Source organism: Solanum verrucosum, unplaced genomic scaffold (genome assembly GCF_900185275.1).
Source record: "Solanum verrucosum unplaced genomic scaffold, falcon-dt-bn FXZP01000253.1, whole genome shotgun sequence".
NCBI classification, from domain to species: domain Eukaryota; kingdom Viridiplantae; phylum Streptophyta; class Magnoliopsida; order Solanales; family Solanaceae; genus Solanum; species Solanum verrucosum.
Genome location: NW_026019984.1, coordinates 3,881,040 through 3,893,973, shown reverse-complemented (window position 1 = coordinate 3,893,973; position 12,934 = coordinate 3,881,040). Strand labels below are relative to the sequence as shown.

General features: G+C 31.8%; 1 pseudogene; it reads left to right on the top strand.

Annotated features, from left to right (window-relative positions):
- The first annotated feature begins 1,557 nt into the window (after nt 1-1,557).
- Nucleotides 1,558-5,216, top strand: LOC125818375 (uncharacterized; annotated as a pseudogene).
- The last annotated feature ends 7,718 nt before the right edge of the window (nt 5,217-12,934 follow it).

The window sequence follows — 12,934 nt, the reverse complement described above, 5'->3', positions numbered from 1 at the left end:
CTTAGTTCAAATCGATAGTTGATCTCAAAGGATTCACAATTGAACTCAAAGGCTTTCTTGACCTCTACTCTTAACTCTCTCTTGAATTTGAATTATGAATTCAAGAGTTATGATTCATGAGTTATGATTCATGATATGAAGGATCTCAATAACAATATATCTATTCGATAATTAGGAATAGAACTTTTAAAAGAAATATGAATTCAAGAACTCAAACTCAACATATTTGAGTCAAGCAAGGCACCTAGGTATATCCCTATCCTAGACACAATAAATTTATTTTAATGGTGGCCAATCATCAAAATAGTAATCACAAGAATATAAGAACAACCAATATGATAAACAATTATGTTCAATCAAAATCACTACACAATCATTGTGTAAGTAAATCCAAGAACGAGAAGTTTAACTCTACATAGACATTGAGCAATTATAATGAATCATTCAAATAAAAGATGTAAAATAAATTAAAGAGAAGAAAAGATGAAACCCTAAATCAAAAGTTATTTTCTACATTGTATCCTACTCCCTTAATAATTATTCTTATGGACTATTTATAGATGTAGAAAACCCTAAATAAAGTAACTGAGTCCAATACAAACTAGAAAATCAAAATCCAAACGGATTCCAGTTGGTAACCACCTAAGCTTACAATTTGTGCCTCTTCTGCCACGTGGCACATACTTATTTTCCTCTAATTCACATTACGCTACATATATAAAAAAATATTATTATATTATAGTTAATCTATTAAGTTGTCTACTTGATTTTCTTCTTTAACTTTTTATCTTTAATTTGTTTTAGCTCTAAATTTCTTCGTCTTTACACCAATTTAATCCTACAAATAAAATATTCTATTTAGAAAAATCCATAAAATCCATGCTCAAAAAGGACAAGTATATATATATATATATATATATATATATATATATATATATATATATATATATATATATTATATTTAAGGAAAATAATAATTTAAAATATGTATATTTGGCCTCACATCAACATACTAAAAAATACTGACTTATGAAATTTTCTATCTATACGAGAGCATAAATGTTTTGAAAGGTAAAATTGTTTGTCTAAAGTCTAAGTGTTCAAAGGTGATCACGTTTATTATGTTAATTACCTGGATGATTAGGTACATAAATGACATGGAGTAACATCTGGCTCAATCTGTTGACTCATCGCATCAAGTCCCACTTAAAGCAATCTTCACTATGTTTGGCCGATGACATACGTAATTTTCCATTTAGTCTGTGCAAGTTGATTGTGTTGAAATTTGTTCAAGTCCCTTCCTACTTCTGCTTGTTTATCCATTTATGTGTGTGTCTCGCTTTATTTATGTCTTTGTAGAGCTAAAAAGAGTTTCTGGAATCGGAGATTAATGGTTATGTTATAATCGAAAAGCATCATAATATAATAAAGGTTTGCTTCTAATTAAGTGATTTAAATTGTCTTCAAACATAATGTAGAAATTTAATTTCTAATCAATTATCAACCCTACAACTTGTTTGTGAGTTGGTTTAAGGCATATTGCAGTCTCTTGCACTCATGGTATCTGCTTGTTTCTCTCTTCGTATTTTAGATATTTAAAATATAAAGACTTTTAGGGTTTACGTTTGTACTGAAGCAACCGTTTCTTTTCTTGTATGTGTTTTAGTTCCTGGGCCGCAGCTAAATCAATATGTTCTCTGCAGAAGCAAGACGTTTTTTGAATCTTTTCAGCTTAATGACAGGTAATCTTCTTTACTTCATTGTCATTTTTCTTAGGAATCATGTCTGTTTATTTTCTGTTCTTGACTTCCATTAATTTTCTTTTATGACAGTGGGGAAAAACCAATGAACATTGAAGCCAATGATCTGGATGCTCTACCTTACAAGTCTATAAAGTCACTTGTGGAGAGTGGGCAGATTGATTTGGTATGAGAGTATAAGAAACAAAGCAGTCCTATCTTGTGCGGACTCTCAAAATATGTGTTTGTAATGTTTTGAGAAATATAACAATCTATGTCTTATCCTATGGGGCATTAAATTATAGATGTTGGGAAATTATAGTATCTTATTATGTATTTGATTTAGGTGATTCATCTATGGAAAGAGTTATAATTCTTTAAGTTACTGGTAGTGTCTTTAAAACATGATATGTTTGAGTGTTATAGGATTTCATCTCTTTGTTTGTCCCAGCAGCTTATCCCATCTTCATTACTGCAAATCGAAAATTACGTATTTCACATACAAAAAAATACTGACATATGAAATTGTCGATCTAAAAAAGAGTAGAAATTTGTTCAAAGGTAAAGTTGTTTGTCTTTTATTTATTTTTTTAAAATTTTAATAAAAAACTTAAATAAATAAAAAGAAAAAGTTTAATCTTGAAAAACAATTAATTTCTAAGTCCCCAGCAGCGGCGCCAAAAACTTGTTGCTCCCAATTGCACACGCAAGTGTACGCGGTCAGGCTAGTAATATGTGTCTCTTAAAAGAACCTTATTATCGAACCCAAAGGACATGTCAATTAACTATTTACTAAATTATACTAATTCTGATTATTTATTTAAGGGAAGGATTTCAAAGATAAATGCTATCTAAACTAAAAGTAAAGATAAATAACAAAAAAACAACTAACTAAGAAAATATAGATTTTTCACATAATCAATGAATGAATTGATATAGGATTATGATTTAACTAACAATCATGTTTAGCATCAATTTCATCAACTTATTTGATTATCTAGTTGTTGATTCACGGGGTTAATAATATAGTCATGATCTCTCGACCTCTAACCGTCTACCACAATTGACATCCTAACTACATCGTTGAGCGGAGATAAATTGAACCAACTATGAAGCATTACGTTGTCTTTTCGTATATGAGCCAAGCAAGACACCCATGTATATCTATATTCAAGATACAAATCAATTCAAGTGATATGCAAGAAAAGATCATGCTCCTTATATTCCATGTTTTATCACTGTATTCATCTTCTGAGTTCAAAAGAAGACAATAAATTTATTCTAATGGTGTCCAATCATTAAAATAGTAATCACAAGAATATAAGAACAACCAATATGATAAACAATTATCCTGAATCAAAATCACTACACAATCATTTTGTAGGTAAATATAATCTAAGAATAAGAAGTTTAACTCCACATAGACATAGAGCAATTACAACGAATCATTCAAATTAAAGATATAAAAAAAATAAAAGAGAAGAAAAGTTGAAACCCTAAATCAAAAGTTATTTTCTACATTGTATCCTCCTCCCTTAATAATTATTCTTATGAAATATTTATAGATGTCAAAAACCCTAAATAAAATAACTGAGTCCAAAACAAGCTAGAAAATCAAAACCCAAGCGAATTCCAGTTGGTAACCGCCTAAGCTTACGATTTGTGCCTCTTCTACTACATGGCATATACTTATTTTTATCTAATTCATATTCTGCTGCATATATAATATAGGAAAAATTACAGAAATTCCACCTTTTAGTTTACTTATTACCATTATCTCCTATAAGTTTTATAAATGTCCAAAATCCATTATTTTCGCGTATCAGATTAGTGTATCATGTATACAGATTAGTGTATCATGTATAAAATGTAATGTCTTACTTAACGATTAATGTATCTCGCGCATCAGATTAATGTATTAGCGCTTATATTATTGTATCCATTTGAGGGATTTCTATAATTATAAACTTTTAAGGGATAAATTGTAATTTTACCTTAAAAGTATGTGATTCTGTAATTTGCCCAGTAATATAATGTTATTATATTATAGTTAATTTATTAAGTTGTCTGCTTGGTTTCCCTTTTCAGCCTTCCATCTTTAATTTGTTTTAACTCCAAATTTCTTCATCTTTACATCAATTTAATCCTACAAATAAAATATAGTATTCCCTCTGTCCCAATTTATGTGACTTACTTTCCTTTTCAGTTAGTCCCAAAAAGAATGACACATTTATATATTAAGTAACAATTTAACTATAAAATGTCTATTTTATCCTTAATTAAATTATTTACAGCCACACAAATTTCTATCATTCATTTTGGACCACAAGTTTTAAAAGTCTTTCTTTCTTTCTTAAATTTTTTGTCGACTCAAAGTACCTCACATAAAATGGGACGGAAGGAGTATTTAGCACAATCCATAAAATTCATGCTCAAAAAGGACAAATATAAATACTAAATGAGAGGCAAATAATGATTTAAAATATGTATTTTTGGCCTCACATCAACATACAAAAAATTTCCGACTTATGGGATTGTCTATCTAAACAAGAACAAAAATTTGTTGAAAGGTAAAGTTGTTTGTCTTAATTGTAAGTGCTCAATGGTGACCAAGTTTATAATGTTAAATACCTGGATGATTAGGTGTACTGATGACACAGAGTAACATCTGGCTCAATCTGTTCTCATAGAGTAGACTCATGGCGTCAAGTCCCACTTGAAGCAATCTTCACTAAGTTTGGCAGATGACATGGGTAAGCTTGTAAAACTCTGTACAAGTTGATTGTGTTGAAATTTCTTCAATTCCCTTCCTCCTTCTGCTTGTTTATCCATTTATGTGTGTGTTTCGCTTTATTTATGCCATTGTAAAGCTAAAAAGAGTTGCTAAAATATGAGATTAATGGTTATGCTGTAATCGAAAAGCATTTTAAAATAATAATGGTTTGCTTCAAATTAAGTGATTTAAATTGTCTTCAAACACAGTGTAGCAATTTAAATTCTAATCAATTGCCAACTCTATAACTTGTTTGTGAATTGGTTTAAGACATATTTCAGTCTCTTGCACTCAGTATCTGTTTGTTTTTCTCTTCGCATTTTAGACATCTCAAATATAAAGATTTTCAGGATTTACGTTTGTACCGATGCAACAGTTTCTCTTCTTGTATGTGTTTTAGTTCCTGAGCCGCAGCTAGATCAATATGTTCTCTGCATAAGCACATTTTTAAATCTTTTCAGCTTTATGACAGGTAATCTTCTTTACTTTATTGTCATTTTTCTTAGAAATCCTGCCTGGTTATTTTTTATTCTTGACTTCCATTAATTTTCTTTTATGACAGTGGGGAAGAACCAGTGAACATTGAAGTCAATAATCTGGATGCTCTACCTTACAAGTCTATAAAGCCACTTGTGGAGAGTGGGCAGATTGATCTAGTATGAGAGTATAGGAAACGGAGCAGTCCTATATTGTGCGGACTCTCAAAATATATGTTTGTAATGTTTTAAGAAATATAACAATCTATATATGCCTTATCCTATGGGGAATTAAATTATAGATGTTTGAGAATTATAGTATCTTATTATGTCTTTTATTTAGGTGATTCATATATGAAAAAGAGTTACCGTTCTTTAAGTTACTGGTAGTGTCTTTAAAGCATGATCTGTTTGAGTGTCATAGGATTTCGTCTCTTTGTGTGTCCCAGCAGCTTATCCCATCTTCATTACTGTAGATCGAAAGTTATGCATTTCACATAAAAAAAATACTGACTTATGGAATATCTAAACAAGAGCAGAAATTTGTTGAAAGGTAAAGTTGTTTGTCTTAATTCTAAGTGTTCAATGGTTACCAAGTTTATAATGTTAATTACCTGGATGATTAGGTGTATTGATGACATGGAGGAACATCTGGCTCAATCTGTTCTCTCAGAGTTGACTCATGGCGTCAAGTCCCACTTGAAGCAATCTTCACTAAGTTTGGCAGATGACATGGGTAAGCTTGTTATACTCTGTACAAGTTGATTGTGTTGAAATTTGTTCAAGTCCCTTCCTCCTTCTGCTTGTATATCCATTTTTGTGTGTGTTTCACTTTATCTGTCGTTGTAGAGCTAAAAAGAGTTTCTGGAATCCGAGATTAATGGTTATGTTGTAATTGAAAATCATCCTAAATTAATAAAGGTTTACTGTTAATTAAGTAATTTAAATTGTCTTCAAACACAGTGTAGAAATTTAAATTCTAATCTATTGCCAACCCTACAACCTGTTTGTGAGTTGATTTTAAGGCATATTGCAGTCTCTTGCACTTATGGTAGTTGTTTGTTTCTCTCTTCGCATTTTAGACATCTCAAATATAAAGACTTTCAGGGTTTACGTTTGTACCGAAACAACAGTTTCTCTTCTTGTATGCGTTTTAGTTCTTGACCCGTAGCTAGATCAATATGTTCATTGCGGAAGCAAGACATTTTTTGACAGGCAATCTTGTTTACTTCATTTTCATTTTTCTTAGGAATCCTGCCTGGTTATTTTCTATTCTTGACTTCAATTAATTTTCTTTTATGATAGTGGGTAAGAACCAGTGAACATTGAAGCCAATGATCTGTATGATCCACCTTACAAGTCTATAAAGCCACTTGTGGAGAGTGGGCAGATTGATCTGGTATGAGAGTATAGGAAACGTAGCAGTCCTATGTTGTATGGACTCTTAAAGTATGATGTTGTACCCATATTTGATCCTCCAAAAATGCACTACTTTTGGAGGATCTGACACACCCTTGAACATTTTTGAAAAATTCGGAAAACATTGGGAAACATTGCCCCTTTGTTTTATGTTGATAGGAAACCAACGATATGCCACAAATCGAAAATTATATCATGTAACAAATGCATGCAGCATAGGACTAGAACTCTTTTACAATCCTTTTAACTGCTCAAGATTGGTTTTCCTTATTGTGGTATGAGCAATATTCTCTTGTTTATTTCGAACTATTTTATTTTTAAATGATTTTTTTAGTAGAAGAAATATCTGTGGTAGCTAAAAAGATGCTTAATTTGTTAATTTTAACCCACGTGAGATCATCTACAAAACTTTAGAGCTTTACTGGAAATTTTCTCAAAATACATTCTTTAACTAGTTATCATTTACAAATGAATAAATGTAGTTTTATATTCTTAACTAATGATTCTTTGTAGAGCTTGTTTTCCCTACTTTCATTTGGAAGCTCATAAACCTTATTTTTATAGAACTTGTTTTCCTAGAGAAAATATTTGACCAACTGAACATAGGAGAATTGAAAAACATTAGAAAATATTTTCTTTCATACCGAACAACCCCTAATGTAAAATAAAGAAAGATATCTCTTTGATGGTGAACTTGTGTTAAGATCATACATTAGTATAAGATAAATCTAAGGGTCGTTTGATAGGCCACATTAAAATAAATAGTCCATGTACTATGTATGGTATTATTTAGTACTATGTTTGGTAAGAATTTGAGCATATGTATAACTAATCCATGGATTAGTTATACCTCCTACATTGTATTATAGGATGTATTCCTAATACATTCCATTTGGAGGTATTAGTAATACATAGGATATAATACCATGGGATAAGTCTATGTAAAGACAAAAATATCCCTCAATTAATCATTTTAATTATTTTATTTATTTTCTTGATTTATGTTTTATATTTGTACTAATAATTTTATTTAAATAAATTAGCTTACAAATATTTAGAGAGAGTTGTTAGTTACTAGATAAATCCAACACAAATTAATACAATATTTGAAATGTGAGTTGTTAAACATTAACTAATTGTTTATTCTAATTATTTGTGTTTTGAACAATTTATAAAATTGCATACATATTAAAACTACAACTTGCAATTTTTATGTGTAAATGTAGATGATTTATTCAATTTTACTATTGTTTACCGTCTTTTCAATTTTAAAAGTTGATAGTTTATCTTTATAAATTGAAAATTGACATTTTGTAAGTGATCAATTTAGTAAGATATAATTATTCATCCTCAAATAATTTAAGTGGAAAAAAAAGGTAAACATGACGACAAAATTATTTTTCTCATAGCTAGTTAGAAGGCCATAAAAAATAATATTTGTCCAACAATTATTTACCATAACCCAATTACATAATAATTCAAGGGTATAATTGGAAAGAAAGATTTTATAAAGTTTTAATCCAAACACAAGATGAGGTTGGAAATAATGAACCAAACACCCTGCACTATTAATCCCCGCATTACTAATCCCAACATTACTAATCCTTGCATTATTAATCTTTGTACCAAACGACCCCGTGCTCATTTAGTTGGGGGGTTCTTGAATTTATTTAATTATTTTATGTCAGCCTTATTCTTGATATATATTAAGAACCATAGTGATATTGATCAGCAAGCTTAATGAGATAGTTAAAAAGAAGGAGAGTGTTTAGAGTTAGTTAGGACTACTTCAAGAAGTTAGTTAGAAGGTAGTTACCAAAAAGTTAGGTAAGTTAGTTAGTCAAGGAGAATATAAATACATAGGATTTAGTCATTGTATACCTACTTCTTCAAGAATAAAATAACAAATACTTTCGTCTTTTCCAATTCTATTGTTTTTATAATTCATAGTGAATATCTTTATGGTATCAGAGTAGGTGATAAAACTTTAAAGAAGTCATATGTGTATTACATCTGAAGATCAGAATCTGGAGAATTCTGTTCGTCTCTGTGTATTACGTCTGAAGATCAGAGTATAAAGAATTATGTTCATCTTGATTATTCAGTTTAGCTTCCGAAAATCAATTTGAAGAAGAAGAAAGATTACAAACATGACTCAAGGGGTAAATGGTGAGCAGACAACTGGAACCAGTAGTGTTGGTGGAGTTTCTGGAAATCCAAGCTCCATTTCAGCTATGTTGATGAGTCAAGGGGTTGACTATAGTCATCATCTATTCTTGAGTCCTGCTGGTATCAGTGGGGTTAATCTGATTTCATTCGAGCTTATTAGAATTGAGAACTATGCTTTGTGGAGTAGGTCGATTAGATTGGCATTACTTCGAAGAAACAAGATTGATTTGGTAGATGGATCGTGTAAACAAGAAGATGTAAGTGCAGAATTAAGAGGTCAGTGGGAAAGGGTGAATGCCATTGTTCTGTCATGACTTCTAAATTTTGTGTCAAAGAGTTTGCTAGGAGGAGTAGCTTTTGCATCATTAGCTCAAGCTGTGTGGAATGACTTAAAAGAAAGGTTTGATCAATTAAATGGATCAAGAACCTTCAGTCTACACAAAGAAATTGCAACCTTGCAACAGGGTACAGATTCTGTGTCTGTATACTTTACAAAGCTCAAAATATTATGGGCTGAATTTGAGACTTTGGTACCACCTCCCGGATGTAATTGTGAAAAGGCAAGAGGTTTTGTGGATCATCTAAATCGCCAGAAATTGTATCAGTTCTTGATGGGATTGAATGAGTCATTTGGACAAGCAAGAAGTCAGATCTTGTTGATGAATCTTATTCTTACAGTAAATCAAGCCTATGATATGGTAGTAAATAATGAATGTCAAAAAATGACCTCTAGTAGGTCAAGTATAGGCCTAAGTTCTATGGGTAGTACTGGAATGGATCCTCTTGCAATGTACTCAAGAACTGGTGGAGGCTCTAGTTTCCAAGGGGTTAACAAGTTCAAGAGGAACTTTCCAGTGGTGTGTGATTTTTGCAGATGCAAGGGACACACTAAGGATCAGTTGTTATAAGATAATTGGGTATCTATCTAATTTCAAGTCAAAAAGGAAAGTGAATACTAGTACAGGAACTGGAGCTTACATGGTTGGAAATGATGTTAACATCACAAGAAAGGATGATTATGAGGATGTGTCGGGTAGAGTTTCTTTCAACTATGGAGGTAACACTAATGTACCTGTGAAAAATCATATGAGTAATATAGAGGAATGTTCAAACCAGTTACAAGGATGTAATTTCACCAAAGATCAGTATAGTCAAATTCTTCAAATACTGGAGCAGAATCAAAGAAGTGGACAAAAATCAGAAGATTCAAGACATGTGCATGAAACTCAGGCTAATACTGCAGGTAAAGTCTTGTTTGTTTATGAAAATAGTCAGGTCTGGATTGTAGATACTGGGGCATCTAATCATATGGTGTCAAACTTGGATATGCTTACTAGTGAGTCTGTTATCAAGGTTAAAGAGCCAAAACATGTATATTTACCTACTGGGGAAGTGTCATAAGTGTCTCATACATGATTACGTAACATATCTCCAAGAAGTGTGATTACAAATGTTTATCACATACTAGAGTTCAAGTACAACTTACTATCAGTGAGTAAGGTGACTAAAGAGTTAAATTGCTCAGTCACTTTCTTCCCTCATTTTTGTGTGTTTCAGGAGCTTTACACTGGCAAGGTGAGGAAAGTTGGTAAAGAGGAGGATGGTTTGTATCTACTGCTAAGGAATTTGTCAAAAGATCAATTAAAGCACCAGTCATTTGTTGTACCTGAAAAGAAGCTAGAGATACAACAGTTATCAGAAAAGGAATTGAATGTATGGCACAAGAGGCTAGGACATGGATCTGCACAAATGTTGAGTAAAGTTTTTCCTGTTAATTCAGAAGTAGTGAATAAAGTGCCAAATGAGTGTATTGTATGTCCTTATGCAAAACAAACCAGAAATATGTTTCCTGTTAGTAGTATTAAAAGTAGTCAAATTTTTTATTTGATTCATTTGGATGTATAGAGTCCATACAAACAGGAAACTTAAACTCAAAAGGGTTATATTTTGTTAGATTTGACTTCCAACAGCTTCTTTGTGAGTAGAGATGTGATATTCAGAGAGTCAGTCTTTCCTTTCTTAACTTTTTTAGATAAAAGTGAAAAAGGTCCTTTTGTAAATCATTTGGATAATGATATGTTGAATGTAGAATAGAAGTTAGGTTATGATAACATGAGTGACAAGAACAGAGTTAATCATAGGTATGTACAAGAAACTCAATGTGATACAGAATTAGACAGAAACTTGACTGATAATATTGAACAAGATACAGTGGAGGAAACAGTTCAAGGACAGGATTGTATGTCTAATGATCCTTAGACGGTGGTGAATAGAAGGTCTACTAGAGGAGTTCATCCACCAGTTTGGATGAAAATTTTGTGTCCTTAAATATGGGAAAACAGGTGAAGTATCCTATAGATGAGTGTGTTTCATATAGTCACTTATCTAAGTCTTACCAAGAGTTTGTTGCTGCAACTTCTGTGCTAACTGAACTTACTTCCTTTGCTGATGCTAGTAAAGATCCTAAGTGGATTGAAGCAATGCAAGCTGAAATACAAGCATTACAAGATAACAACACTTGAAAACTAGTTGAGTTGCCTAAAGGGAAGGTTGCTATTGGATGTAGATGGATCTATAAGATTAAGTACAAGTCAACTGGAGAAGTAGAAAGGTATAAAGCAAGGCTGGTAGCTAAGGGATATAGTCAGCAAGAGGGCATATATTGTAAAGAAACTTCTTCCCCTATAATAAAAATGGTCACAGTAAGAACCATTCTAGCCTTAGCTGTGTCCAAGAGTTGGCATAAACATCAAATCGATGTATATAATGCATTTCTAAAAGGTGATTTAGAGGATGAGATATATATATCTATGCCACAAGGGTTTTCCAATCAGGGGGAGAATATGAATAAGGTATGCAGATTGGAAAAGTCATTGTATGGGCTTAAACAAGCACCAAGACAATGGAACCATAAGTTTGCAGAAAGTCTACAGAAGCTGCATTTCAAGCAAAGTCAGTATGATCACTATTTGTTTACAAGGAGGACAACTGAAGGAACTACGATAATCTTGGTTTATGTGGATGATATTTTAATAACAGGAAGTAGTTTAAAGCTGGTGAAGGAAACAAAAAGGTCCTTACAACAAAGTTTTAAAATGAAAGATCTAGGAGAGTTGAAATACTTTCTTGGGATAGAGTTTGTAAGGTCAAACAGTGGAGTTGTCATGCATCAAAGGAAGTATGCACTTCAACTTATTTCTGAAGTTGGTTTATCAGGAGAAAAGACTACAGGAACACCTATAGATGTAAATGTAAAGTTGATATCAAAGCAATATGATGATCAAAACTGGACAGAATCAAGATGAGCCTTTAACAGATCAAAGTGCCTATCAAAAACTGATTGGGAAGCTGCTGTATTTAAACATGACCAGACCAGACATTTCTTTTAGTGTTCAAACTTTAAGTCAGTTCCTACATCAACCAAAGAAGTCTCATATGGATGCAACACTTAGAGTTGTCAAATACATTAAAAGACAGTTAGGTCAAGGTATACTACTATCTAGCAAGTGTAGTAATGAAATTACAGCTTATTGTGATGCAGACTGGGCAGCATGCCCTCTTACAAGGAAGTCTGTGATTGGCTATGTGATTAAACTTGGAGAGTCTGTGGTGTCTTGGAAAGCTAAGAAGCAAACCATTATTTCAAGAAGCTGATTTGCTAACCAAGGGTCTCAACAGGCCACAACATGACTATCTACTGTCCAAGCTAGGGGTATTAAATATTTTTACACCACCTAGCTTGAGGGGAGTACTGAGATAGTTAAAAAGAAGGAGAGTGTTTAGAGTTAGTTAGGACTACTTCAAGAAGTTAGTTAGAAGGTAGTTACCCCAAAAGTTAGGTAAGTTAGTTAGTCAAGGAGAATATAAATACATAGGATTTAGTCATTGTATACCTACTTCTTCAAGAATAAAATAACAAATACTTTCGTCTTTTCCAATTCTATTGTTTTTATAATTCATAGTGAATATCTTCAAAACTCCACACTTAAAAAGAACAAAAAGACCAGTTCATAACAACTTTCCATTTCATACTAAGAAACTGAAGAGGACACATATATGCAGTGCTTGTCAATTGTCAAACATATGGTGATGATCATCTCGTCTCTTATTAATTCAATCGAACATATGAATATGAATACAACCAATTAGCTAACCATGTACAGATTAATCTTAAATCATAATAATAGGTCATATATATATATATATATATATATATATGAATACCAAAATACTATATTAAATGAAATAAAAACAAAATATTAAATTAAATGAAATAAAAACAGATACTAAATATCAAACATGAGTTCATGATGTGCTAATCTTCGTCCACGGCAAGTTAACCTCAAAGAAATACCAGC